This window comes from Engraulis encrasicolus, chromosome 20, assembly GCF_034702125.1.
Source record: "Engraulis encrasicolus isolate BLACKSEA-1 chromosome 20, IST_EnEncr_1.0, whole genome shotgun sequence".
Taxonomy (NCBI): Eukaryota; Metazoa; Chordata; class Actinopteri; order Clupeiformes; family Engraulidae; genus Engraulis; species Engraulis encrasicolus.
In genome coordinates, this window is record NC_085876.1 from 1,785,657 (window position 1) to 1,810,465 (window position 24,809).

A 24,809-nucleotide genomic window follows, 5' to 3' on the forward strand; every position below is an offset into this window, starting at 1 on the left:
TGACAGATCGTCAGGTGTGCCGTGGAAAATTCTTGGGGATATTTTTTTTTCGGTGAACATCGTTATTATCAGCAAATAATGCCTGTCATTTCATCTAGTAGCCTATGTGTCTGCAGGTTGGCTGGCGTCCTAAGCATGAAATAATTCCTTATCACTAGGTGGCAGCAGGTAGCTAATTGCCCTAACAAAAAACGTCCATCAGCTGCTAGTCAAATCCTCCTGATGGTTAACTTTGCTAGCGCTGTTCATTAATTGGGTCAGAAAACCAAAATCCTACCCTGAAACAGAATTGTGTTTTGCTTACAACCTTACTGAAAAGTTAAACGAGTGAGGTGGTGGCATGATTGAGCACACAACGTAGTTTGTTGGTCCGCGTGCTTTCTAGTCGAGTGTGAGGATGCCGAGACCCTTCAAGCCAGACTATCCAACTGCTGGTAAGCATAATTAGCCCGGTTTTAGGGAAAGGGGAAAGCGATTACCTCCTGTTACCTCGCGGGGAAACTTGCACCTTTGTCACAAACACCCCAGGCACAATTTCCAATCAGTTTTTAATAATAATATGACCGTAATATCTTGCATTTGAAAACATGAGATTTCCGCTTTGAGTTCATGGAGCGCTGTCAAACTGTCCGACTTCTTCTGACCGACCTCGTCCTTTTGCAGCGCTGTGATTGTGGTCAAACAGCATTTTAGGGCGGGCATGAGTCAAAGGTGAAAGACGCACAGGTTTCACATTAAGATTAAGTGAGTAAAATATCAGAGGTTGATATTTGTACATATGCATCTTGAGTGAAATATTTCCCAAATGTTGCTATTGTCAGAATAAGCATTATTTTCTGTATTCCTGCTAATAGAATGCTTTTGGACAGAATAGGCCTACTTTGAAGTTTATAGCATTAAGTGCTCTTTTTATTTGAAAGAGGAAATATAAAATATGACAAAAAAAAAAATACAGTTTTGTGTTTATTTGATTGCTATTCAAGACACTTTGTAGCCGCCTATATTATAGTCATTCTTATCAGAGAATAATTTGTTTTCATTATTTCATCATTTTTGGTTGGTGATGTGCCGCAAGATTTTTTCAAGGGAAAAAGTGTGCCTTGGCACAAAAAAGGTTTGGAAACACTGAATTAAGGGCATTGATGAGTGAGGTACAGTCTTGTCTTCCTAGCAGAACTTCACGCCACGGCTTACATTTCTAGTCGAGTTGCCTATTGTACTAGTCCCATTTAGGCCTACTTGATTGTCTGCCAAGAGAAGTACGGCCCAACTTTACACACAGGATACACACACAATGCCTCAATTTACAAGAACAGAAATCAAACGCTAACGTCACAGTCCTGAACGGCGCTAATAACATCAGCATTGAAGTCTACGTTCTCAGCGCGGTCATTTCCCCGATCTGTCTGCTGTTGCTCGGCTACAACCCGAGGATGGCCCATCAAATCGATCCAGAGACCCATGAAGTGTCTTGTTGAACGCTTTTTGTTTGTTTGTCCTTTTTTCGTTTAGTTTTCGTTTGTATGCCACACGGAAAACGAAAGTTGGCCAGATTTCTATGTGTTTTCACATGATGGCAGAACTTTTGAAAGTCCACAGTTAAATGTGGACAAATCTTACAGACATACATTACTGAACTGAACTAGAATTGAGCTAGCTTGCTGGTTGGCGATTCATACTTGGCTAACTTCCACCTACGTACATCCACCTTAGTGGTTAAAGGGATAATGATGACGACAACTGTAATTCAAATTTCCATACAATTCATACTGTCATGAAGTCTATTACCTTGTTCACGGACTTACTTTGTTTTGTTTTTTTTGTCTTCCAAATACTGTCACACTCTCAGGTGAAAATGCAGAGTGGTGCTGCTCTGTGTCGTGTCGAAAGACAGTAGCCCGCGTCTGCCAGTTCAGTTGCATTGGCAGCGAGCTGGCTACAGAGAGACACAAGCGTCAAAAAGTTGAGAAGTTGTATAATACTGCATCTGTTTTTACAACGCCCAGTGACATACTGTTATTTTTTTTAAAAAGCATAACCGTCGCACAAAATTCCCAAGATGCAGTGCCAAATACAGTTATATACTCCCAAAATTAGCTAATGTATTTTACTGTTTGTTATGCAGTTCTATACTCTAGAATTTACAGAAAAGTCTAACAGTGAAGTGTGCCTCACTCAACACTTTCATCTGAAACACTCATCCATTTCAACTCTGCCCGGAAAACATCCCTCACACGCAGTTCTCAGTGCCAATGACCAGGATCTTTTCTCAGGTTGTTCATATTGTTCATTGAATGGGAAGTGTGTGATTCATAGTATCAACACCCAAAAAGGATCCAGTATGTGCTTACTGTGTCTGTCACTGTCAAAGGATTGAGTGAACATAACATATTTTGTGTGTGTTTGTTCGTGTGTGAGTTTGTATTTGTGTGAGGTCGTATGTGTGTATGTTTTTGACAACTCGTCTCTGTTTTTGTTAAGTGGAGCTGTGTGTGTGCACGCGCACAACAATGACCATATATGTTTGTGTGAATTTTTTTGACGGCTCGTCTCTATTTTTGTTTAGTGGAGCTGTGTGTGTGTATGTGCACGCGCGCAACAATGACCATACATGTTTGTGTGAATGTTTTTGACAACTCGTCTCTATTTTGTTTAGTGGCGCTGGTGTGTGTGTGTTGTGTTGTGTTGTGTTGTGTTGTGTGTTGTGCGTGCATGTGTTCAACTAACAAAAAAACTACCCCAACCCCAGGGGTATTCCTGCCTGGACCCCACATGTTTTCACCCCTTTTGCTGGGGTAGTTTTGTTGTTAGTGGAAAAAGTGAAAGTGTAAAAATATTTCCTTACTGACAGGTTAGGATTAGCGATTGTTTTGGGTTGGGCAGTTTAGCATTAAATAGCTATTGTTTGGGTTTATATGAAATGAAGGCCCCCACAAAGATAGGAAGGGCCCCACATGGGCCCCCCTAAAGATAAAAAGATTGGGCTGTGTGTGTGTGTGTGGTTGTTTATTTCTGAGGGCATTTCAATGTATGTATAAGTATTCTACAAATAAGATGTGTGCTTGGAAGAATAATGCCTATGTTCCTTCGTGACCATCTCGGAGGATAGTGTGTGTGTGTGTGTGTGTGTGTGTGTCTGAGGACATTGAAATGTGTAATATTAAATTGCATGGTATCTTCTATGAACTGTGTGTTTATTTTCTCCAGATGACACGTGCCCTTACCTACTACATCAGCTTGAAAAATGCATTCTCTCTCTCACGCACGCTCTCTCTCTCACTGTCTCTTTCTCTCTCTCCCTGTACTACATCACAGAAGTGCTGGGTGAATAAGGTTCATTGGTAAGCCATGCACAGCTTGAAGCACTAACACATGCAAATTATACTTTCAAACACACACACACTCACGCAGACACACTCACGCACGGACACACACACGTGCACACAAACACAAGCACACAAACGCGCGCACACACAGAAACGGGCACACGGACATGCGCACACACAATAACATCCTAATACACACAATAAACAAAACAGCAGGCATGAGTAAAGGCAGGCAGGAAGTTAGGGAGTGAAACAAACTGTGTACTTTTTACCGTTTTACCTAGTCTATAATTTATCATAAAACAAATTTGAATTTGTAAGATAAAATTGAAACACCTTAGATCAGTGCTTCTCAACTGGAATAGTCTTGGGACCCACCATTTTCCACTCTCATTCGGTCGCGACCCAATTTTTTTTAGTGACACTCGAATGACTGGTTGCACGCTACTGTCTCGCATAAACATTCTGATTTTATCTCTGATGACAGATGACACCAGTTCAATCGCCTATCAAAATAAAAGTTGTAAATTGTTGCAGGAAAAGTTGGATGATTGTTTTTTTTTTTATTTCAGCGAATCAATGAACTACGATTTTTTTTTTACACCACGGCTCCGCAACCCACCCATGACCCCTCCGCGACCCACTTTTGGGTCGCGGCCCACCAGTTGAGAATCACTGCCTTCGATGATGCAAGCATTTTATTTTTGCGCATTGAAATGATTGCAGTCGAGGTTCGGACGAGACTCTCCCTTTGATAACTGAGTTATGATCTGTCATTGCGCATGGTGGGGATTGAACGCTGGTTTCTCAATTAGAGTGCGGTTGCGTTACCGCTCACCTACAGATGGTTGCCTAATAACTCAGATAAAGACTTGATTTGACAAGGCATGCCAGAGTCTACAACATGATCGCATTTTCGGCAATCGTTGATATGGACTTCCCATGTACAATGTGCACGAGCGCAACGCCAGCTTTGATGAGCGCAGCTGATCCTCAGTGGTGGAACGGCGTCTGCCTCAAGTTTAAGCTGCTGTTAGTTGAAACTCCGATTTTGCGCGTAACCGCCGCTGAATTCGCCAATGATGGAATGGTCCCCAGGTTCTTTTCTCAGGTTGTTCATATTCATTAAATGGGAAGTGTGTGATTCATAGTATCAACACCCAAAAAGGATCCAGTATGTGCTTACTGTGTCTGTCACTGTCAAAGGATTGAGTGAACAAAAAATATTTTGTGTGTTTGTTCATGTGTGAGGTCGTATGTGTGTATGTTTTTGACAACTCGTCTCTAATTTTGTTAAGTGGAGCTGTGTGTGTGTGTGTGTGTATGTGTGTGTGTGTACACGCACAACAATGACCATACATGTTTGTGTGAATGTTTTTGACAACTCGTCTTTATTCTTGTTTAGTTGGAGCTCTAGTGGTGTTTCAAAGGTGAGTGTGCGACTGTGTGTGACTATAGTATAACCAGGGTGCCATATTGCTATAGTCTGTACGGTTTATGTGTGTGCGAGCAACCGTTTGTGTGTGGAGTGTGTGTTGTGATGTCAGGGTCCATCTTAGATGGGTGCTAGTGAGATGGCTCCAACCACAACTTTCCATGGCTCCATCTGGTGGTGGAGTTGAGAACTGCACTCCTCTATCTCAACACAGCTGTGGCTACTAATGGCTGTTGATTTCTAGAGCAGAAGTGGGCCTGGAACACAATCTAACTCGACCCTGGCTTTCAATGTGGGGTTGGGAGAGCTCAGTGTTGCACTGTGTCAGAGTTTCACTGTGGAGATCTTCATGGACAGTTTATTTAACGGTGGAACTCCTGGGAAATACCTGGGGACCATTCCATCAATGGCGTTTACCCCAAATCAGAGTTCAAGACGGTAAACGGCGCTATTTTTAGACAGAGATCCGTTTCATCAGTCTTGCTAACCTGAAACTCAGCGGAGTTTCCAAGGTAATGTATGCTCCAAGTCAAGCCTAGTAGCTCCCAGGTTTAACACCAGGCTAAATATATGATATGAGTGTTTCAAAGAATTTCAACCTGCAGGAAACGGTGTCACAACTGGATCGTTCCACATATTCCCGCCAGCATTTTGCGAGATCAAAGTGAACCAGTCTCCCTACTAAAATGGCAGTTAAAATTCCAATAATTACCATTGTCTTGAATTTCGATAATTAGCACATTTTTAGATAACGTTAATAGTCTAAATAATAAGATAAGTTCGAACAAGGAGAAGAAGGTGTAGAATGCCCAGTCGGTAGGTGCACTGCATAATATGTGGTCGCGCCGGGTTCAAGTCTGGTGAGTAGCTACAAGCGACATGATATAGAAATGAAATCCGCACAAACATAGGCTGCATCTGCCTGTTCTCTCCTTTGATGTCACTTTAAGTGGCTGGCTTCATTCTCTACCAAGCAATATGCCTAGTTAAATGTAGACATTTACATTTTACAGTGTAGCCTATAGGCAATACAAAAGTCCTCAAAGTCGCCGATGGTTGGTTTTTGCATTGCTATTGTGGCCTGCATTATCTCTTTACCGTAATATTTTTAAGATTTTTTAGATGTTTTTAAGATGTTTAGTGACTACGCCACTCTCATTTGTTAGGGTGAGAGAACCCAACCATCAAACACTTGATTTGACTTTCCCCCGCAACAGGTTAGTGAATAACAAGAGATACAACTGTCATACAATTCAGAGTTCTTTTTATTTTCTTTCTTTTCGTAATGAATCTCTGCACATAAAGTATGCCTCACGGGCTCAGTCAAATATGAAAACAGAATATGAACTTTTACAGTATTTATAGGCACGCCATCTCAAGATCCAAAATTGTGCAAATGTGCTAGTTATGCAAAAGTGCTAATTGCACGAGGGGTAGACCAAATAACAAAAATTGCACGGCAAACAAAATTAGTAAAGCAAATTGTACAAAAGAAAACAAACTGCCAAAAGGGCAAAATTGGTAATGGCCACCACACACACACACAAGCCTGTTAGACACACGTCTTTGGTCTCCCCCTACAGCAAGTATAGGTTCCAAAAGGAGTCTGAGATTTAAGATACGTCTCCCAGTAATACTTCAGTGTTCATACCCTAATCATATACACAAGCTCCGTCTTGGCGGTTACTAAGTAGAAACTTACACGAGCCCCTTCGTCTCGGATGTTACAAAGTGAAACTTACACAAGCCCCTTCGTCTTGGAGGTTAGAATGAAACTTACACGAGCCCCTTCGTCTCGGACGTTACAAAGTGAAAAGGTTGCACAGGATGAATCACTCACACAATAGGACAAAACAAGAAAAAAAAGGTTGGGAAAAGAACAGTGATGCCCCCCTTCTCTAGTGACACTGCATCAGTGTAGTCGAAGGCACCAACTCCTCCTATGTACATTTAACGAGAAAGTTACCATTAGGCACGGCATTTATAAATCGATTAAACAGGAGTTGTGTATTGTGGAAATGCACAACTCCCTACACAAGTCAAGTGCTAAGCGTCGAAACTCTTACAGAAAATGCCGGCATTACCTCTGGTTCTCTCGAAGCGGCACGCAAGCAGTCAACCACAAAGGACACAAAGTGGAGACACGCCACCAGCGACACTTGACTTTGCCCAGCTCGGCACACCATTCCAGAACAGCAGCCGACCCCACGCCAGCCGCCAATGGACAGGGCTACGATTAAGTTAAATGGTGTCAGTAACCAACAACTAAGTACATTACAATGCACCAAAAAGAGCAATAAACCAACCGAGAAGGACGCCTACCTTTCCTGTACGATGGCTCAACCACAAACGGAGGGACAGAGAGAGCGGTGTACCCCACGCTACACTCTGCAGCATCAAAAACATAGCATCTTTGCTAGCTAGTTACCACCGCAATATATGCTACACACCGGAAGGAAAAGGGGAGCGTCGTTACCCCGTCAGAATAAAGGTTCAGGATAACCACCGGTTACACAATGATTCAGCAAATGCTCTCTGCCCAACGTTTTAGCTATGCTCTGTTTCATCCTAAAACAAATTAAAACACTCCAGCTGATGAAAGCATTCATATGTTCAGGGGTGATAGTGGGGAAAAAAGGCAGGTACGTAAGCTAATTGACCACAATTGTGATTGACCACCAAAACGACTTGCTTATTAACACATTCAAGACCAGCCGTTTTTTTGGATTTTAGCTGTAGACTCCCAGCCAATTTCGTCATTTTTTGAACAGCCACCGAATATTTTGTCTTCAACCCACAGACACGTCAGGACTTGTTCGAAAGCCCAAACTCAGCTGTCTGTATGTTTTTACAGTTCCTAGCGTATTCCATTCCGAAGTTATGCAAGTCTAAGTGAGCTGTGGTTTCGGCAGAAATAGCGTTTTTCACTATTCGAACGGAGATAAAGCCTTTTTTGTCACGGGTGCGCTCTTTAAATTGCGGGTCAAAATGCATTTTCACACCCGAAGATCAACTCCAGTAGCTTCCAAGTAAACTATTTTGATGCAAAAATCACTTGGTCAGGCTATTGTTTAGAGCCACATCATCTGGAATGCTAGCTAGCTAATGTCACTTGACTGGCAGTTTTCGTTCTGTAAAAGTAGACGTGTCAAAGTACTCACCCAAAATTAGGTTACTTCCTGCTGTGTTGCATGCTGTTTTTCATTACAACCTTCCATTTTACACCTATCTTGATGACAGCAAAACCCCTTGGGTCTGACACACCAAGGCGGTAAAGCAGCGCGGAACGGCCACGGTTTTTACCGGCGTCAGTGAAAATACATTGAAACCTATCTGTCCTTACACACCAACCGGCGGTAGTCGGGCGTCAGCGGCGCGGGAGCCGGCTCCGCGCCGCGCTGCATTTGGAAAATAGAACTCGAGCGTATTTTTCACGCCGGCGACCGGCGGTGTCTCATTCAAATGAATGGCAAAGTAGCATGCTAGCTTTAGCTGTGGGGAGAGTTTTGAATAGGACTGGCCGCGCACGCCGACGCTGTCAGTGTGCAAGGCAGAGAAAAGCACGCCGTCAAAACTAAGCAGAAAGACCGCGTTCGTCCCGTGACCGTTCCGTTCCGCCTTGGTATGTTTTGGCCCTTATCCTTCCATCATATGTTTAGGAACAGGCTAGCTAGTAAGCCACTGACAGGACGCTATTTTTTTTTTCCCTAGAACAAGGATGCCACAGATGGCCAAACTTGGCTTCTCATTGGTCAACCTTCACAACTTCCTGTAGGGTTTAGGCATGGTTCTGGTCTGGGCACAATTTCGCAACAAATTTGGCAATACCTTGCTTATTTCGCAGTTCTTGGCAAAAGTAAAGAATCAGAAATATTGCTTTCCTGACAGGTTAAGTTTAGGGAAGGTTTAGGTTTAGGCACATATCAAAAGTGTGGTGAGTGTCGGCGTGTTTTCGGCTTCAAGACTAGTCTTGCCGCTCTGGAAGTTCGACCAATCAGAGGCAACCTGTGGCGTCCTTGTACTAGGAAAAACTATATCGCTGACAGGACATGTTTTGGTGCTCTAGGAAGTAAATTGAGACGTGACGTGACGTGATCAGGAAGTGGTTTGATTTGCTATAATAAAACTCATACCGTGTGTAATAAAATGCACCGATGTTGAAATATCCAGATCCTGACTTTGTAGGTGTTTTCATGATCTGTCAGTTCTGTTCATCACATTATTACAAAAATCACACAGAATGAGCCAACGCATGGGAGACAAAAACGTATTTTTACATGACTTGGGAGTGAATGTGTTAAAGTACAATTTCACCAATGTTTATAATAATTCGTTTTCAACATCAGGGTCTTCCTTTATCTATCACTGACGTGTTCAGCATTTTCGGGCTTGTGAAATGGTTGTGCAATACACTATTTGTCGACACAGCATGTCTTATTTCCACTGGTTTCCCAACAGGTCTAGCCCACTAGCAATTAGCTCGCCCGGGCCTGGTGTCATTTCTACCACTGCTCAGCAACTAATAAACTTCCAAAGCTTTGTCTTTAATTAGTGGGGTCGTAGGCATGTGCATTTTTTCTCAGTCATTTCAAATTTGTGTTTAAGTTTGGTTTTCACTCCCAAGTTGAAGTTTATGGTCTATAGAACAATTTGAGTTCGAGTGTCAAACACACAGACAACAAAATGGCCTGCGGGGGGCGCTCTAAAATATATAAACTGCTATAACTTTTTATTAGTTTAACCACATTTAACATATGAGGTATGCATGGATTCAGCATTAAGAGGAGGAGCTGCTGAGCTAAGTATTTGGTCACCAGATTAAAGACACACTATGTCATAAACACGCTTTTAGTCCATGGACAGCAAAATTCAGGGTTTTTTTAAGATAAAGGGTGGAAATGCCCTCCAAGTTCTAATGAAACATCATTTATTGTTACAAGTTATTGTAAATTGAGCCTGGTATATCATTCAACTTGATTTGTTCAGAATATCCCTGAAGCACAAAGATACCTAGGATACTTATACGCAAATATGGCTGCATAAAGCCTATGTGATATTTAGGACCCAACTTGCAACTTTGAGTTTATGAATTTAGGATCACGAGTATCAACTTTTTTCGATTAAGCCATATTCTATTCACACATAAAATCACAAAAAAACGTTATATCTGGAAGAAAATAAATCAATAATAACAATAATAATAATAATAAGACTGCATTTCCGGAGAGACAATGCTATTGGTATGCTTGCGGATTATGCACACACACACACAGAGCTGTTGTATACACACACAGAAACACGAGGGAAAGAGATAGAGGTGTGTGTGTGTGTGTGTGTGTGTGTGTGTGTGTGTGTGTGTGTGTGTGTGTGTGTGTGTGTGTGTGTGTGTGTGTGTGTGTGTGTGTGTCTGTGAGAGAGAGAGAGAGATGTGTGTGTGTGCGTGTGCGTGCATGTATGGAGATGCTTCAGGTGCCTTTCAGCAATGGGTGGGTAGGGAGAGGTAAGGGTGGGATTCGAACCTGCAACCCTCTGACAGACCAACACCCTACCCAGTAGGCCACTGCCACTTACTGACAGCAGAGGTCTAAAGTTCTACAAGGCTGCATGTGTGTGTGTATGACTGAAGATTCTAAAGGTGACAGTTTGGCAGTCAATAGCTGAGTAATATGTGCAGCCTTATTTTTACGCTGTCATATCTCCAAAAGTTTTGCAAGTTGTCAGATGATATTGACACACAAATGGCACAAACCTGCTCTTCATGTCAAAGCTGAGATCACTTTTCTTGGCCAAATGGTTCAGTCAAAAAATGGACATATTCAGGCCTATGCGCTGAGCTGTTCACACATTTTTTTGTAAGTGAATGAGGTCACATCATAGGGATTTTAAAACTGCTCTCTTTGAAACATTTTTAAGAGTTGGCTTATGATCTTCACACAGTTTGTATTCAGAGCCAATACCTCTCTGACAATGCCTTTACCTAGTTGATACAAAAACCCCAGGACAGGTCACCTCTCACTCTAACTGCCACAGTTTGTGACATTATCATCTTGACCATTCATTTCAATTAGGGGGAAAACTGAGGAAAAACAAGTCTGGTGAACGAATGAAAGGGGGTAGGCCAGCGAAAAATACTCCACCCTGAGACCTTTTCGAGCCGTTCGTTTTGGCACTCGAACCGTGTCTCTATCTCAAACGCTGCAACGATTCAAAGCCGCCGTACTAATGAATGGCAATTCCCATATGCCGAGGTGAATGGAAAAATTTAGAATAATAATAAAATGTTGATGAACAATTAATATGCTTTCCCGCAAGCATACTAAATAAACTGTTGGAGTAGAATTAGTATGCTTGCTGGGGGCAAGCAGATTCCTTTGGCAAGCATACTAAATAATACTATAGGACTATTTCATACATGGTAGACACAATCATCTGCTCTGGGAACTGTCCATTTGTTACCAGCGTAGTTGACAGGAATGAAAACCGTTCTTATTATCTGCATTTTCCAGAAATGCCTGCCAATCTGGTAACAAATGAACAGTTCCCAGATTTGGACTACACCACCAAAGCAATGCAGTTGCCAAAGATGTTTTCCAACTAGAGGTGAAGTGCAGCTGTTTTTGTAGTTGTACAAATAGACCTGCCAGATCTCGGTGCAAGTGCATGAAGGCAGAGTTAAAGTGCACATACAATTTCTAAGACTGACCACTGACTGTTTTTGCATGTGTTCTCTGTCATAGTTATTGTAGAGTGGAGTATTGGAATAAATGTTAGCCCTATGGTCTTCTGTTTACTTTTTGAATGCAAGAAAAAATGATGTTCCCCATAGTATTTATCATCATCATCATCATCACTATTACTATTATTATTATTATTATTATTATTATTATTATTGATTTACTTTCTTCCAGATATAAAGTGTTTAAATTGTGAATAAAATGATGGCTTGATTGAAAAAAAGCTGGTACTCATGATCCTAAATTGATATACTCAAAGTTGCAAGTTGGGTCCTAAATATCACATAGGCTTTATGCAGCTATATTTGTTTATATGTATCTTAAGTATATGTGTGCTTCAGGGATATTCTGAACAAATCAAGTTAAGTGATAACCCAGGCTTTATTTACAATAAATTGAAACAATAAATTATGTTTCATTGCAACTTGGAGGGCATTTCCACCCTTTATCTTAAAAAAGCCCGAATTTAGCTGTCCATTGGCCAAAAGTGTGTTTATTACATATTGTGTCTTTAATCTGGTAACCAACTATTTAGCCAACCGGGTTCTCCTCTTCATGCTGAATCCATACATACCTCATATGTTAAATTTGGTTTAACTAATCAAAAATTATAGCAGTTTATATATTTTAGAGTGCCCCCCGCAGGCCATTTTGTTATTTGTGTGTTCAACACTCGAACTCAAATTGTTTCTATTGGGAGGGAAAGTGGAAAACAGCGATCCTAGCGGTTACGTTCCAAACACCAGGGTGATCCTATTGAAACTCCCATAGACAAGTTTTTTAAAAAATCCCACAAAGATATGACTTGGAACTATAACACCAGACACATTTTTCAGCGTACACAATAGCATGAACTACTACCTGTGAAAATCTCAAGTCATTTTTTGCCCTTTTAAGAAAAATAGAAATTGTGCCAATCTGGTCGGAAACGGACTACAGCTCCCAGCATGCTGTGCTTCGCGCCTCGTTGACAACACAGAGAAACAAATGAACGCGAACGAACGCAAGTTCTTCGCATATCTTCACATTCTTGTAATCCTATGAGTTCCACATTGTCTTCTTATTACACATATATACACGCGATCATTTTGGTATGGTTTTAAATTCTCTAGTAGATATGATGGCTTCTGTGGTGACGAGTAACCACCTCTCTGGCTCATGTTTGGCTATGCTAATTTGGCTATGCTAATTACATGGAGTAAACAAGCCACACATGCCAGTCAGTGTAGTTCTGTATTAGCTTTTTAAAGAATATTAAAATCAGCTCAGATCAGTGAAAAACCGAACATTTTACCACCTGGTTCGATAAAACGGGCCAACATGCCCATAATATGACTGCCACTACTTCTACTTCGTCGTCAGGGCCGAGATGTAATTTTTCAAAGAAAAAAAACATTCATTTGTTGCAGGGGGTTGGAACGTTGCCAGCAGGGGGCGATGAGATTACTTTCCCTCCCTATAGACCCTAAACTTCAACTTGGAAGTGAAAACCAAACTTAAACATCAATTTGAAATGACTGAGCCTATTACGACCCCACTATAATGTCATGGCTCTTCTTTTTAATGTCACTGATGTGGCGAGTCATTTCAAACCTTTTAATGGTCAAAAGAAGAGAAGTTGTTGTAAACGTGACAGCGATCGATTGGTTTGACTTTTTCTGGTTAGCTCACCCAGTATGGTATAGAGAGCTCTACTGTTTGCATTTGCTAGCATTGTTGGCAGTTGCTAGCTGTAGAGCTCAACCTCACGATTGCGCAATCATTTGAAATCCTGGTCGTGGCACATGCGTAAATCGCTCAGTTAAAGCAGTGCTACGACCCGATTTGACACATTCGCTGTTAAGCATGTCCTCATCTCCACCTCAGCTGCGCATGCTCCCTCCTCTCCAGACTGGGGAAACGTGTCTGTCGCACAGTGGGCGCATGCGGCTCGTATAGTGTAAGAACATTAGTCGTGAGATGTGAACTTTTAAATAGTGAAATTCCCTCGTGCAGTGTGAGCAGGAACTTAACACCCATGAGTGAAAATATTGCACAGTGTATGCCCGCCTCGAGTTAGACATGACGCGTCCAAGTTCGTAATGAGATTATGTTGCCATTGGAGTAGGGGATCTGCAAGAGGAGCACATCTTGTGCAAAGATGTTTCATTCCCGCTGTGTTAATCGTCCATCGCTGAGTTTTTCGTAGCAAGTGTTAGCCTGATAAAAACCAGCCTAAATGTGAGACTGGATGTGTAATTTAGTCTGGCTCCGATGACCGATATATACGAAGATTGTTGATGAGAACAACCTGTTGTTTTTCAAACCGTGCCTGTGCCTATAGGCCGGCGCTCTGACCAATCAGCGATCTTTCTCGTTGATGTGCTTTCCCAACGTTGCGAGCTTCGTCGTCACTCCCTCAAAACCCTGCCCGCTTTGATTCAAAACAAATCTCTGCGATACGATTGGTTTGCCAGACTCAGGGCACAGTGTTCAACTGTTCTCCGACCAATCGCAGCTAAAAAAAATGTGGCGTCCAGTGAGTGGCGTTGGTTTACTAGGCTAAGCAAGTGTGTGTGGCAGTGCGACACACGCACTCATGCCAGTAGTGTTGCCAGGGTGACCAACCACATCCTCAACTTGCCAACTGAACGACGTGGGGCAAATTAATTGTTATTACAGCATTTTAAAATAAATTTGTTCAGCAATGAAGTGTAACAGTATTAGATAAGTATTAATCCACTTGAGTGTGTGTGTTTGTGCTCGATGTATAACGGGGAAGGGGAGGTTTACGGCACTCTGCTATGCCTCATGCCCCACTCCCCTTACCCGTTAAAAATCTAGCACAACCCCACGGCCTCTAGTGGGTTATTCCTTAATTGAGGATTGGTGGTGACAATGCTGTGAATGGATCTGTAAATTCTATTACACTTCACTTTCAAATACAGTGGTGATCATAAGTTTACATTACCCTGGCGGAATATATGCTTTCTTAGCAATTTCTCTTAGAATATGAAGGATTACACAACACTGTGTTTACTCTTTCAAAATCAGAATCACAACACAAACTGCCTAAAATTACCCTGATCAAAAGTTTCAATACCCCATGTCGTCACTGTGTGGGCATGTACCGTTATGCTTGGGGTTTACCCTGAGTGGCTCAATGGTGTTGAGATCAGTGTTGCCAAAAGAAAATCGGACAAAGACGCTATTGGCTCCCTGAAAAGTCGATAGATGACGTAATGACGTTACGTATGACGTCACGCACGCCGCGCTGATCTAAAAATATGCTTACAATTGTGTTGAAGTAATTCTTCACTTTAATACAGTACACATATCGTTTCACTTCTAATTTTGTCTGACACTGTTTATAAAACAAAATCTTCGTCTATCATAATACACCATTTTGGATTTGAACAACTAAGAACCTGTTTTTGCCACATTTTGAAGAAGTGTGATGCTTGCCACTGCATAGGCAGCACAACACGCCAGACACACGCCAACTAGTAAGACACAACAATATGGAGTGTACCAAAGTGGGTGAAACAATAATGTAACATTATGCTACTTCCAAACAGGAAGCGCATCGGTAACACGGATAACTAAGATCAACATTCATCATTAAAATAACGGATTTCACCGTACATACGACGGCTGATTCTCAGGACAGTGATTCCTTCAAACCAGTGTCCACAAGAGAACACAGGTGAACAAACAACCTGGGGAAACACAGCAGCATTCGAAATGACCTTCATTCATTTAGGGCCTTTTTGAAGGCAGTAGTTTGGTCAAGGCTATGAACGCTGTCTAGAAGAATCTCACTTTGGATAATTGAGAAAACAGTCACTGTGAATTTTGCATACGTGAGGTGGGATACGTGAGGTGGAGGGCATAATAATAATAAAGGGCAAGGACATAAAGCATGCCCTCCAATAGCAAGTCTTTTTCGAATACTGCAATGGGTGTGTTCCCCACAGCTAGCATGCATTTGGAGGGGACAGTGATGAGGACTGGACAGGAGAGGGTCCGTTTCTGCAGGTATGAGTTTGGATCCTAGATTTCCTGCAGAATAGAAACAATTTTGCTACAAGCGCTGTGTGGATCCAGACTTTTTATACGGGTGCTACAACAGTAACATGGGAGTTGTCAAGCCACCCCACACTCATCATAGCTCATGATAAGTAGAATGTCCATAATGCGGCACTGAGCGCAGGGGCACTGCGCGTCAGGGCACTGAGCCTGACTAATGCCGCCATAGACGGCCCGATGTTAGGCATCTGCTGGAGGCCATATAGAGGGGCATCCTGCATGGCCGCAAAAGCCCTGCATAGCAATCGCTGGGGAGTAAAAAAAAAAAACGTCTGGGTACCGTCCAGCATCTCTGCAGCTCCTGGGTGTAGGGGGCTGAGGGTGGCATGAAGCTTCTGAAGAAGACGTTCTGTTGAGGCTGGTCCACCGGGGGCGAGTCCTACCCCAGGCGGGCCAGTGCGGCCTTCAAGGGGGGCTGAATGATGGAGCGCCCACACTCCGACGCCGCCACTGAGCCAGGGCTGGTGGCCATTTTTTTCACTGTTCTCAAATCAGATATTTAAATGGGATTAAAATGGGATTAATTCGATAAATTAAGTCCAATGCCTATAGATTTTTTCGATTTTATTATATGGTGTGACGTCATCGGTCGAATGCTCCATTCATTTCAACGGGGCTCCCCAACGTTCGCACGTCTGTTATTTTTCGATAACGGACGGGTTGGTCTATAACAGACCGCTGTCAATGGCAACAAGACTTTTCACTGCTAAAGCGACTTTTCAACAAGACTCTAATCAGCTGCTGTCCTGGCTACCTAGCTGTTGCCTAGCGGTGTTCCACAACGGCACTGTTTTGTTTTGCGCAGCAACAATCTTTTGACATTAAAAACTATAATAGACTTAACATTAAATAGGCCTAAAGAAATGTCCCCGATATCCATATAATAAGCGGGTTAACCTTCGGCGAGTCGGTCGCTTTGTGGAATAGCAGCACTGGAATAGCAGTGGAATAGCAGCTCCGCGTCGGGGTCTAAAGATTCTCTCTGTCGTGCTGCTATTCCACGGTAGCGACCTTCTCGCCGAACATTAACCCTTACTTAATCGAGTCCCAGCCCAAGCAGGAACCCATAGGAACTGAGCCCATGACTCATGACCCATTTCATTTGATAAATCTTGGCGAGATGTTCCCACTAAGGATGCGGTCAGTGGTAGTGATAAATTGACCCGAAAATTGCAGTGAAATATGCCTTCTGACTGTTGTTTAGCATTTGGATGACCTATTTTTCCCCAGACGCCGTTGAATAGCAGTAGACATCCAGCCAGTAGGTGGCAATAGTTTGTTGTTTGTGTAGACATCAAGGAGCGAGGTAGAACGGCTGTCTTTGAGCGGGTCTGGCTACAAAAATGACAGCTTGCATACAAACCATAGATATTAACGTAAACAAACACACCCCCATTTCCGGTCGCGCTTAGTAATACTTGTCAAACCAATACAATCAATGAAGACGGACAATAATGATAATATATCTTCTCTGGAAGCGTATTTCGTGGTGTTTCCGAGCCAACGTATAGCTGCCCACCTCTGACCACTCTGAATTTCATGTCTCTGCAAACGAAAGTTTAATGCCATTTTATGATTGATTGCTTGAGTGCTCCATTGGAGTCAATGTAAAGGTGGGGGGGCTGCAGTCTTGAATACCCAAATGCTCCGTTCAGCACCAAATGTCAAAATTGTGATGAGGACATTTCTACTTCACGCCAGAAGTCACACAAACAGGGTTTAATGTCTAAAATAGCGAACCACCACTGTAATGTGAATGGGAGGGCCTCACAAAGAAAGGTAGAAGATATTAAGGTAGGGCTGTGTGCGCACGCATGTGTGTGTCCTCCTATGTTACTGCAATACAACCACGCATGTTTTATTCAAAGATGACTAATCTGGGGTAGTTTTGTTGTTACTGGTAAAGATAAACGTGTAAAAACATTTCCTCACTGACAGGTTAGGGATTGTTCTGGCTTGGGCACAGTTTAGCATTCTTTAGCTTTTAGCTATTAGGGTTAACGTGAATGCAAGGTCCCCACAAAGATAGGAAGGGCACCACAAAGATATTAAGGTGTGTGTGCGTGTGCGTGCATGTGTGTGAGAGCAGCCATGCATTGTGGCTCCATCTGTGTCCAATGTTGCTGTATTCTGTATTTAACATGAGTGTGTGATAGGCCATGCTTTGGTGCTGTAATCCGTAGCCGTGTATGTGTGTCTCTGTGTGTGACAGGTCATGTGTTTTTGTATAACGTGTGTCCCCTGTTGCAGTATTAATCTTACCTCTTGGCATCAAGAGACACACATATACTACATACAGAGAGGACGAGCAACTGAGAGATAGAGAAGCAGTGTGTGTGTGTGAGAGAGAGAGAGACTGAGAGGGGGGAGCAGGGAGAGAGAGAGAAAGAGAGAGAGAGAGAGAGCGAGAGCGAGCTTGTGTGTGTCACAGGCAGAATGTTTCAGGGGAATGGTGCCCTACAGAAAATCACAAAGATCATTTCCTCACCGGCGTCTCTGTGTTGTACCGGAAATAGAGATGTCCTTCTAACCACACAGCCCTCCAAAACCACACACACACACACACACGCACACAGAGTGCCAGAGGCATACATACTAAAAATGTGTGAGTGTGTGTGTGTTCAGAGAGAGAGCGAGAGAGAGGTGTGTTTAATGATGATATCACTCTGTTATTCTCTTTGATCTCAGAGCCCCTGGTGCAGGACCGCTATGGATCTCTTTCTCTTTCCTCATCCCCCTCTCCTGTCCTCCCCACTTCTCCATTACACCTCCTCTCATCCACCTCTCCTCTCCTCTCAGAGCCCCTGGGGCTCTTTCCTCTCCACTTATCCCTCTCTCCTCTCCTCTGTCCTCCTCCTTTCTGCTTATTTCAGTCCCCCCTTTGTCCCCTCATCTTTCTCTCTTTCATTCCATGTGCTTATTGGCCTTTGTGTCTTTTACCCCTTTTCACCCTTCTTTTCTTCTCTCATCCATTTCTGCTCTCCTCTATTTCTACTCTTTCGTCCTTTCTTTTTTTCACTGTGTCCAATCGCTCCCCACTTAACCATCCCTTTCCCCCCTCTCCTCCTTTATCAAATTTCTTTGCTATCCTCCTCTCGTATTCCTCTGCTCTCCTCCTCCTTTTGTGCATGTGTACACGTGTGTGTGTGTGTGTGTGTGTGCAAAGGGCAGTGGCTGAGTTTAAATGTTTCATGCGTGGAGCCCATGTGGCGCCTTATGCTGCAGGAGGGTCAGTGTGTGTGTGTGTGTGTGTGTGTGTGTGTGTGTGTGTGTGTGTGAGAGAGAGAGAGAGAGAGAGAGATGGAGAGAATTATGGCTGTACAAGGGTTGTTGGTTTGGATCAGATGAATCAGACTGCCCATCTATGACATATACCGACCATATCATTAGCTGTGTGTGTGTGTGTGCGTGCATCTGTGACCATCGTGGCCGTAAGAGAGTTGGTGTGATGGGGGGAATAAACACAATGAATGAGACTGCCAACCCATGACACACACTGACCATTTCATTAGATGCAGGCACGTGCACTCCAATACGGCAGGGGAGGCACGGCCTCACCAGCCAGACCTGAGAATGATGAGCTGCAGTAAATGTGAATAATAGTAACAATAACAGCTATTGTTTTCGAGCATCTGCACCATAACTACCATTTGAGCAGTATTTAAACAGTTTCACTCATTTTCAATCATTTCCGTGGCCAAAATCATAATATTTGCCCATTTCATGTCAAATTGCTCCGAATACGGTGAAATTGGGGCAACTCTGAACTGGCCTCACCCCGGATTGCGCAATCCCTCGCTCGTTAACAAGCTTCAGCGCATGCGCCATTTTGCTCGTTCTGTGAATGCAACCTGGTAATATTGTATTAAACGTTTTTATACACTTAATAGAAGTATGTATGGTGTGCCCTCAATTCCTGATAATGTTCTACTATTTTCTACTTGTGATTATCATTTCTTTACTCTGAACGCTTTGGCATAACGCCCACTGAAATATACAGTGGTGAGGCCAGCAGTAGCCTGGCCGCAGACTCCTTCTGGCATTGAGAGTATTGCTGGCCAGTTACGTCATAGCGAATCTGAAGTTCCCAATACAGTCAGTCGGTGTTGTTGGCTAGCTTGTTCACTTTGTCTGCTACAAGTGGATTTCATAACGAAACTAAGAGCATTCTCAAAGTTGGATTTCCAAGAGGAAAATATGTGATAAAGAATGGAGGACCGACAGAGCTGAAGGGTTTGCTACTGCAGGTGACGGTCAGAAGGTTATAACTACCCGATCATTTCAAAGTGAGTGGTACAACAGAAACTATTTTTGTTTCCCCTGTGTCTTGTTTGCAACCGGCGAGAATGTGTGGAAGACCATTCGCATGGAATTGTACGACTTAACAATTTACTAAGGACTAAGGAGCCTCACGAAACACAAATCCTCGCGGCTACTCATATTCATATTCAATGCCAAATTGCTTTGGACGTTTGGGGCGTCTCGAATAGATGTGGCTTTGGATGGACAGCACCGGCTAAAGTAACGTTAGCATGCGCAACGCCAAAGTGAAGGAAAAGAGCGGCGCATGGACCTGATGTACGAGTTAAAGGTAAGATCAGTGTTTCCTATGTGTGTGAAGCCTGTGTTTGTGAGACCCGTGGGGAGAGAGAGAATCCGCCGTGATTCTCTCTGGTGTGGTGGTAGCTTTTGTGATCTGAACAGGATTCTCATATGCAAGGGCGTAACTTTATGCTGACAATTGGGGGGGTCAAGATTTCCATCTAAATGAATTAAATGCAGTGCAATGCAGTCCACCAACGATTCTGCTTCTCAGTTTTTCTGTGCCGTTTTGCCATACATTGCATTTCCCAGCAAAAACCAATGGTGACGTGATTAAACTATCTATTTATTTATTGAATTTATTTATTTATTTTGTAAAAAGTGGAGTTTTGAATTTAAAGTATATTTCACACTTTTGCTGTGATTTTCTCATACAGTAGTTGCAGCTTTCTACTACACCATAAATGTAATGTCAGTTATGCATCTCCTCTACACTGTGGGAGACCAAGAAACATACTTCACAAACATACAATTTCTCTGAAGCCTATGTCTTGTGTATGTGGACAAATAGACAATAAATCTGCCTTTGACTTCTGACCTTTTATTCCAATTTCAATGGAAAACACATGACATATTGGTAGGCATGCCACTTCAAATTAGTAAATCCAAACAAAAGCAGAAAAACAGGCCTATCTGTACAGTATATCAAAACAAAAAAGAATGTCCTTTACCTTGCCATGTGCACACCTCATGAATTTACTATCTGTATACCACATATTAAGACATGTTATCAGGGTAGACATGTCATATTAGGCTGCACTTAACCCTCTGAGGTCTAAGGCCTTTCAGAGGCTTTTAGGCTGCTTGCACCACCCTGACATTTTCAAGTATTTTCAACTAACAGTAAGCATCTATGCAAAAGTGGAATATATGGTTGTATTCTGAAAAGCCTGACAAGAAATAATCTGAAAGAAAATTGGGTGTCATACAAACATGTTTTATTTAAATTGAGGATAAACACCACTGTACAAAAAACAGGTTTCAGTTACAGATTTGTTTTTGGAGACTCTGAAGGGCCTCTGAAGGGCATTCAGTCCTCTGTGTGTTAACATGTGTCATACCATGCTACATATTTGAGAAACACACACACACATTGCCCAATTCAGTTGAAAGCACCAAATACCTGTTAGCGTCTCTGTGTAAAAGAAACAAACTGTGTGCACACTGACTTCTTGGTTAAGAGGTCCAATTTTTCCTGATGAACGTGACATATGGCAACATGATTCAGGCGCTGTTGTGACATGGTTGAGCGCAACCAAGACTTCAATCGTCTGAGAGCACTAAAGCTCCTCTCTGCCTCAGAGGAAGACACTGGCACCACAAGTTGCAACCTCACCAGAGTTTCAACTTCAGTGAATAGGCCCCGCACCTCTAATGGCAAATCTCTTAGAATGTTTGTAGCCTCACCACAGCAACTGTACATGTAATTGTGCTTGAACATAGGCAGCTGGATTTCCAGCAGTTGGGCATTAATTTCAGGATAGTCAAGAATGACTGGATCAATGATTCCAGACAGCAAGGTGTTCTCCAACTTTTGCAAGGTAAGAAGACCACTCTGCTGGAAACGCTCTGTGAACTGTGTATCAATTGCATCAAGCACTTTATAAAACTCAATCCTAAAGTGTTCCACAGGAGTTTGAGGAGTGAAACCACTTGCTACTCCACTATAGCGCTTGGGTGGCTGTCTGACTCTTGGCATTGTAATGGGCTCTAGGTGTAAAGATTTCACAACTGTAGACGCCTTCTCAAAAAGGCTTAAGAAAGCCTCATCACTTCTCTTGTCATTTAAAGTAGACTGTACTGTACGAACAGCAGCCTGCATTCCAGAAATGGTCTGTGTCCTTCTCTGAAGAGAACAGTTGAGACACTCTAGCTCTCCAATAACAGCTTGTGCAATCACAAGACCAAGTACAGTACTGCCTCGCAGAAACTGTTGAAGGAGACCATTTGCAGTGGCCGCAGTGGGTGAGTCAGTCCCTGCCATTTCCTCTAAGGCAGCGAGGATGGAGTCGTACTGTGTCAAAACAGAATGTATGGCACCGTGTCTAACGGTCCACCTTGTTGCGCACAGTGGTTTTAGGGCACTTGAGGTTCCATGCTCAGCTTTGGCAATCTGATGAAACATCTGCTTGAATTTGCCTGACTGTCCACACAAAACACCTAATTGGTGAACCCAGTCAAGCGCATCTCGCACAACTATTGATGCTACGCATGCCTTCTGGGTTATCAAATTTACACAGTGTGCTCCACAATGCACATATAACGCCAGTGGCTGTTTCTCTCGAATAAGTGCCTGTGTGCCACAATATTTCCCAGACATATTTCCTGCACCATCGTAGGTTTGCCCACGCAGTGCTGACACAGGTAAATTTAGTCGGCAAAGAACGTCTAATGCTACCTTTGATAGACATTCCCCAGTTGTCTCAGTCACAGAGTACATTCCAACAAATTCCTCGTGAGGATTCAAATCCTCATCCACATAGCGAAGACAAATGGATTCTTGCTCTTTTCCAGATATGTCTTGTGTCCCATCCACAATCAGTGCAAATTGTGTGATTGGGAGGCATCTAATAGCGTTAGCTATTCCCCTTACAATGTCGTTGCTCATTATGCTAAGTATTTCGTTTTGAATCAGAGGACTTGTGTAATCCTGCTTCTGCGTGTCTAGCCACTTTCGAAAAACAGGGTCATCATCTGCCTTTTCCTTAAGATGCTGTGATAGGTTCCCTCTATCTTCCACATGACCACGCAGAGCTAAACCCTGCCGAGCTAAGTATTTGATCGAACCTACAATCTTTGTCAATCCATTCCTCGCTTCCTCCTGTTGTCTGGCAACAGCGGAAGAAAGCTGTGAGCCTATAGTGTTCCCTTTCTGAGCATATACATTCATGGCATGGATGTGCATCTGACTTTTTGCATGTGCTGAGAACCTGTCAATAGCCTTTTTCCAATTACGGAATCCAGCTGTCACAAAAGCAGAGTCACACTTGCCTGCAAATGTTGGCTGATTCATGTAAACTTTTGCACAATGAAAGCATAGGACGCCTTGCAAAGTGGCACTGTAGTGCAACCATGGAAAAGTTGTGAACCATTTTTGTTGGAAAGACAACACACATTTAGCTCGCTTCTGCACTACTATAAACTTGGGATCAGGTTGTACAGGGTTTGTGCAGGTGACAATGTCCGAAAGATCAAATCCTTGTCTATCCCTATCATCTGTGTTTGACTGGAACATGAAAAGAAAATGTGTCACTCCCTGAAATAAAAATCTATTGAATGACTGTACTCTATTTTAATAACATTATTTATATTGTTCAAATTAAAAAGTGATCAATCAATATTTCCTTTCATTCTCACCTCTTCACTTGCCTGACTGCTGCCCTCACCATGTGTTCCTCTATAAGGTTAAAAAAAAAATACAAGAAATCAGTTCAAGTGTTCTGATGGTGTTTTTTTCTCTCTCAGTTTTCTTCAGTATTTGCATGTACAGTTATGCATGTTACCTGGTCATTTGTGCCTCCTGCGCTGTCTCTCTCTGTACTCTCTCTCCCTGACCTGCACAATCAAGTTTTTGAACCTGATATAAAAAAAAACTCAGTTAATGTTCAAATGGCTTGGCAGCAAACTCACATCAGAGTTTTAGAGAATGCATTTTCCCAATCAGGCTAAAGTCAAGCTGTCAGAAAATCTCCATTTGTAATGTGGCATATAGCAATAAAGCAAAGATGAGTTAATTAATTAATTAAAAAAAACATTCCTACCCAATCTATTGAATGACTGTACTCTATTTTAATAACATTATTTATATTGTTCAAATTAAAAAGTGATTAATCAATATTTCCTTTCATTCTCACCTCTTCACTTGCCTGACTGCTGCCCTCACCATGTGTTCCTCTATAAGGTTAAAAAAAAAATACAAGAAATCAGTTCAAGTGTTCTGATAGTGGGTTTTTTTTTCTCTCAGTTTTCTTCAGTATTTGCATGTACAGTTATGCATGTTACCTGGTCATTTGTGCCTCCTCCTGCGCTGTCTCTCTCTGTACTCTCTCTCCCTGTACTCTCTCTCCCTGACCTGCACAATCAAGTTTTTGAACCTGATATAAAAAAAAGCCTCAGTTAATGTTCAAATGGCTTGGCAGCAAACTCACATCAGAGTTTTAGAGAATGCATTTTCCCAATCAGGCTAAAGTCAAGCTGTCAGAAAATCTCCATTTGTAATGTGGCATATAGCAATAAAGCAAAGATGAGTTAATTAATTAATTAAAAAAAAAACATTCCTACCCTTTGCTTAGTAATTCATATGATCAGAAGAAAGCTACAGTCAGAGATGGTTGATAAAATATTTGATGCAGTGCCAAATATGAATGACATATCCCAACCATCAATCACTAATCAGGATGCTGCACAAATAGGATCTCTTGTCTGTTGTTCGTCATGTTGTTATTCATATGATCAGAAGAAAGTTGCTGTGGTAGAAATTAAAGTAGCCTGCTGGCTACATAATATCCCATACCCATTATTTATACACTTGACTGTTGTTTTTTTCATAACTAAATATACAGTGGCGACAAAAATATTGAGAGGACCTACTCTGTCTCACTCCAAGCACTGTCACGCATAGTGTCATGCGAGGAAGGAACCCCC

At 42.4% G+C, this 24,809-nt stretch overlaps 1 long non-coding RNA gene across 1 annotated transcript; it reads right to left on the reverse strand.

The window, feature by feature from the left end:
- Positions 1-23,670: 23,670 nt before the first annotated feature.
- Positions 23,671-24,333, reverse strand: LOC134436400 (uncharacterized). Its single transcript, XR_010032200.1, has 3 exons — positions 24,168-24,333; positions 24,020-24,059; positions 23,671-23,742 (listed from the first exon to the last, which is right to left on the reverse strand). It is a non-coding gene; the product is annotated as an uncharacterized LOC134436400 (long non-coding RNA).
- Between the last annotated feature and the right edge of the window lie 476 nt (positions 24,334-24,809).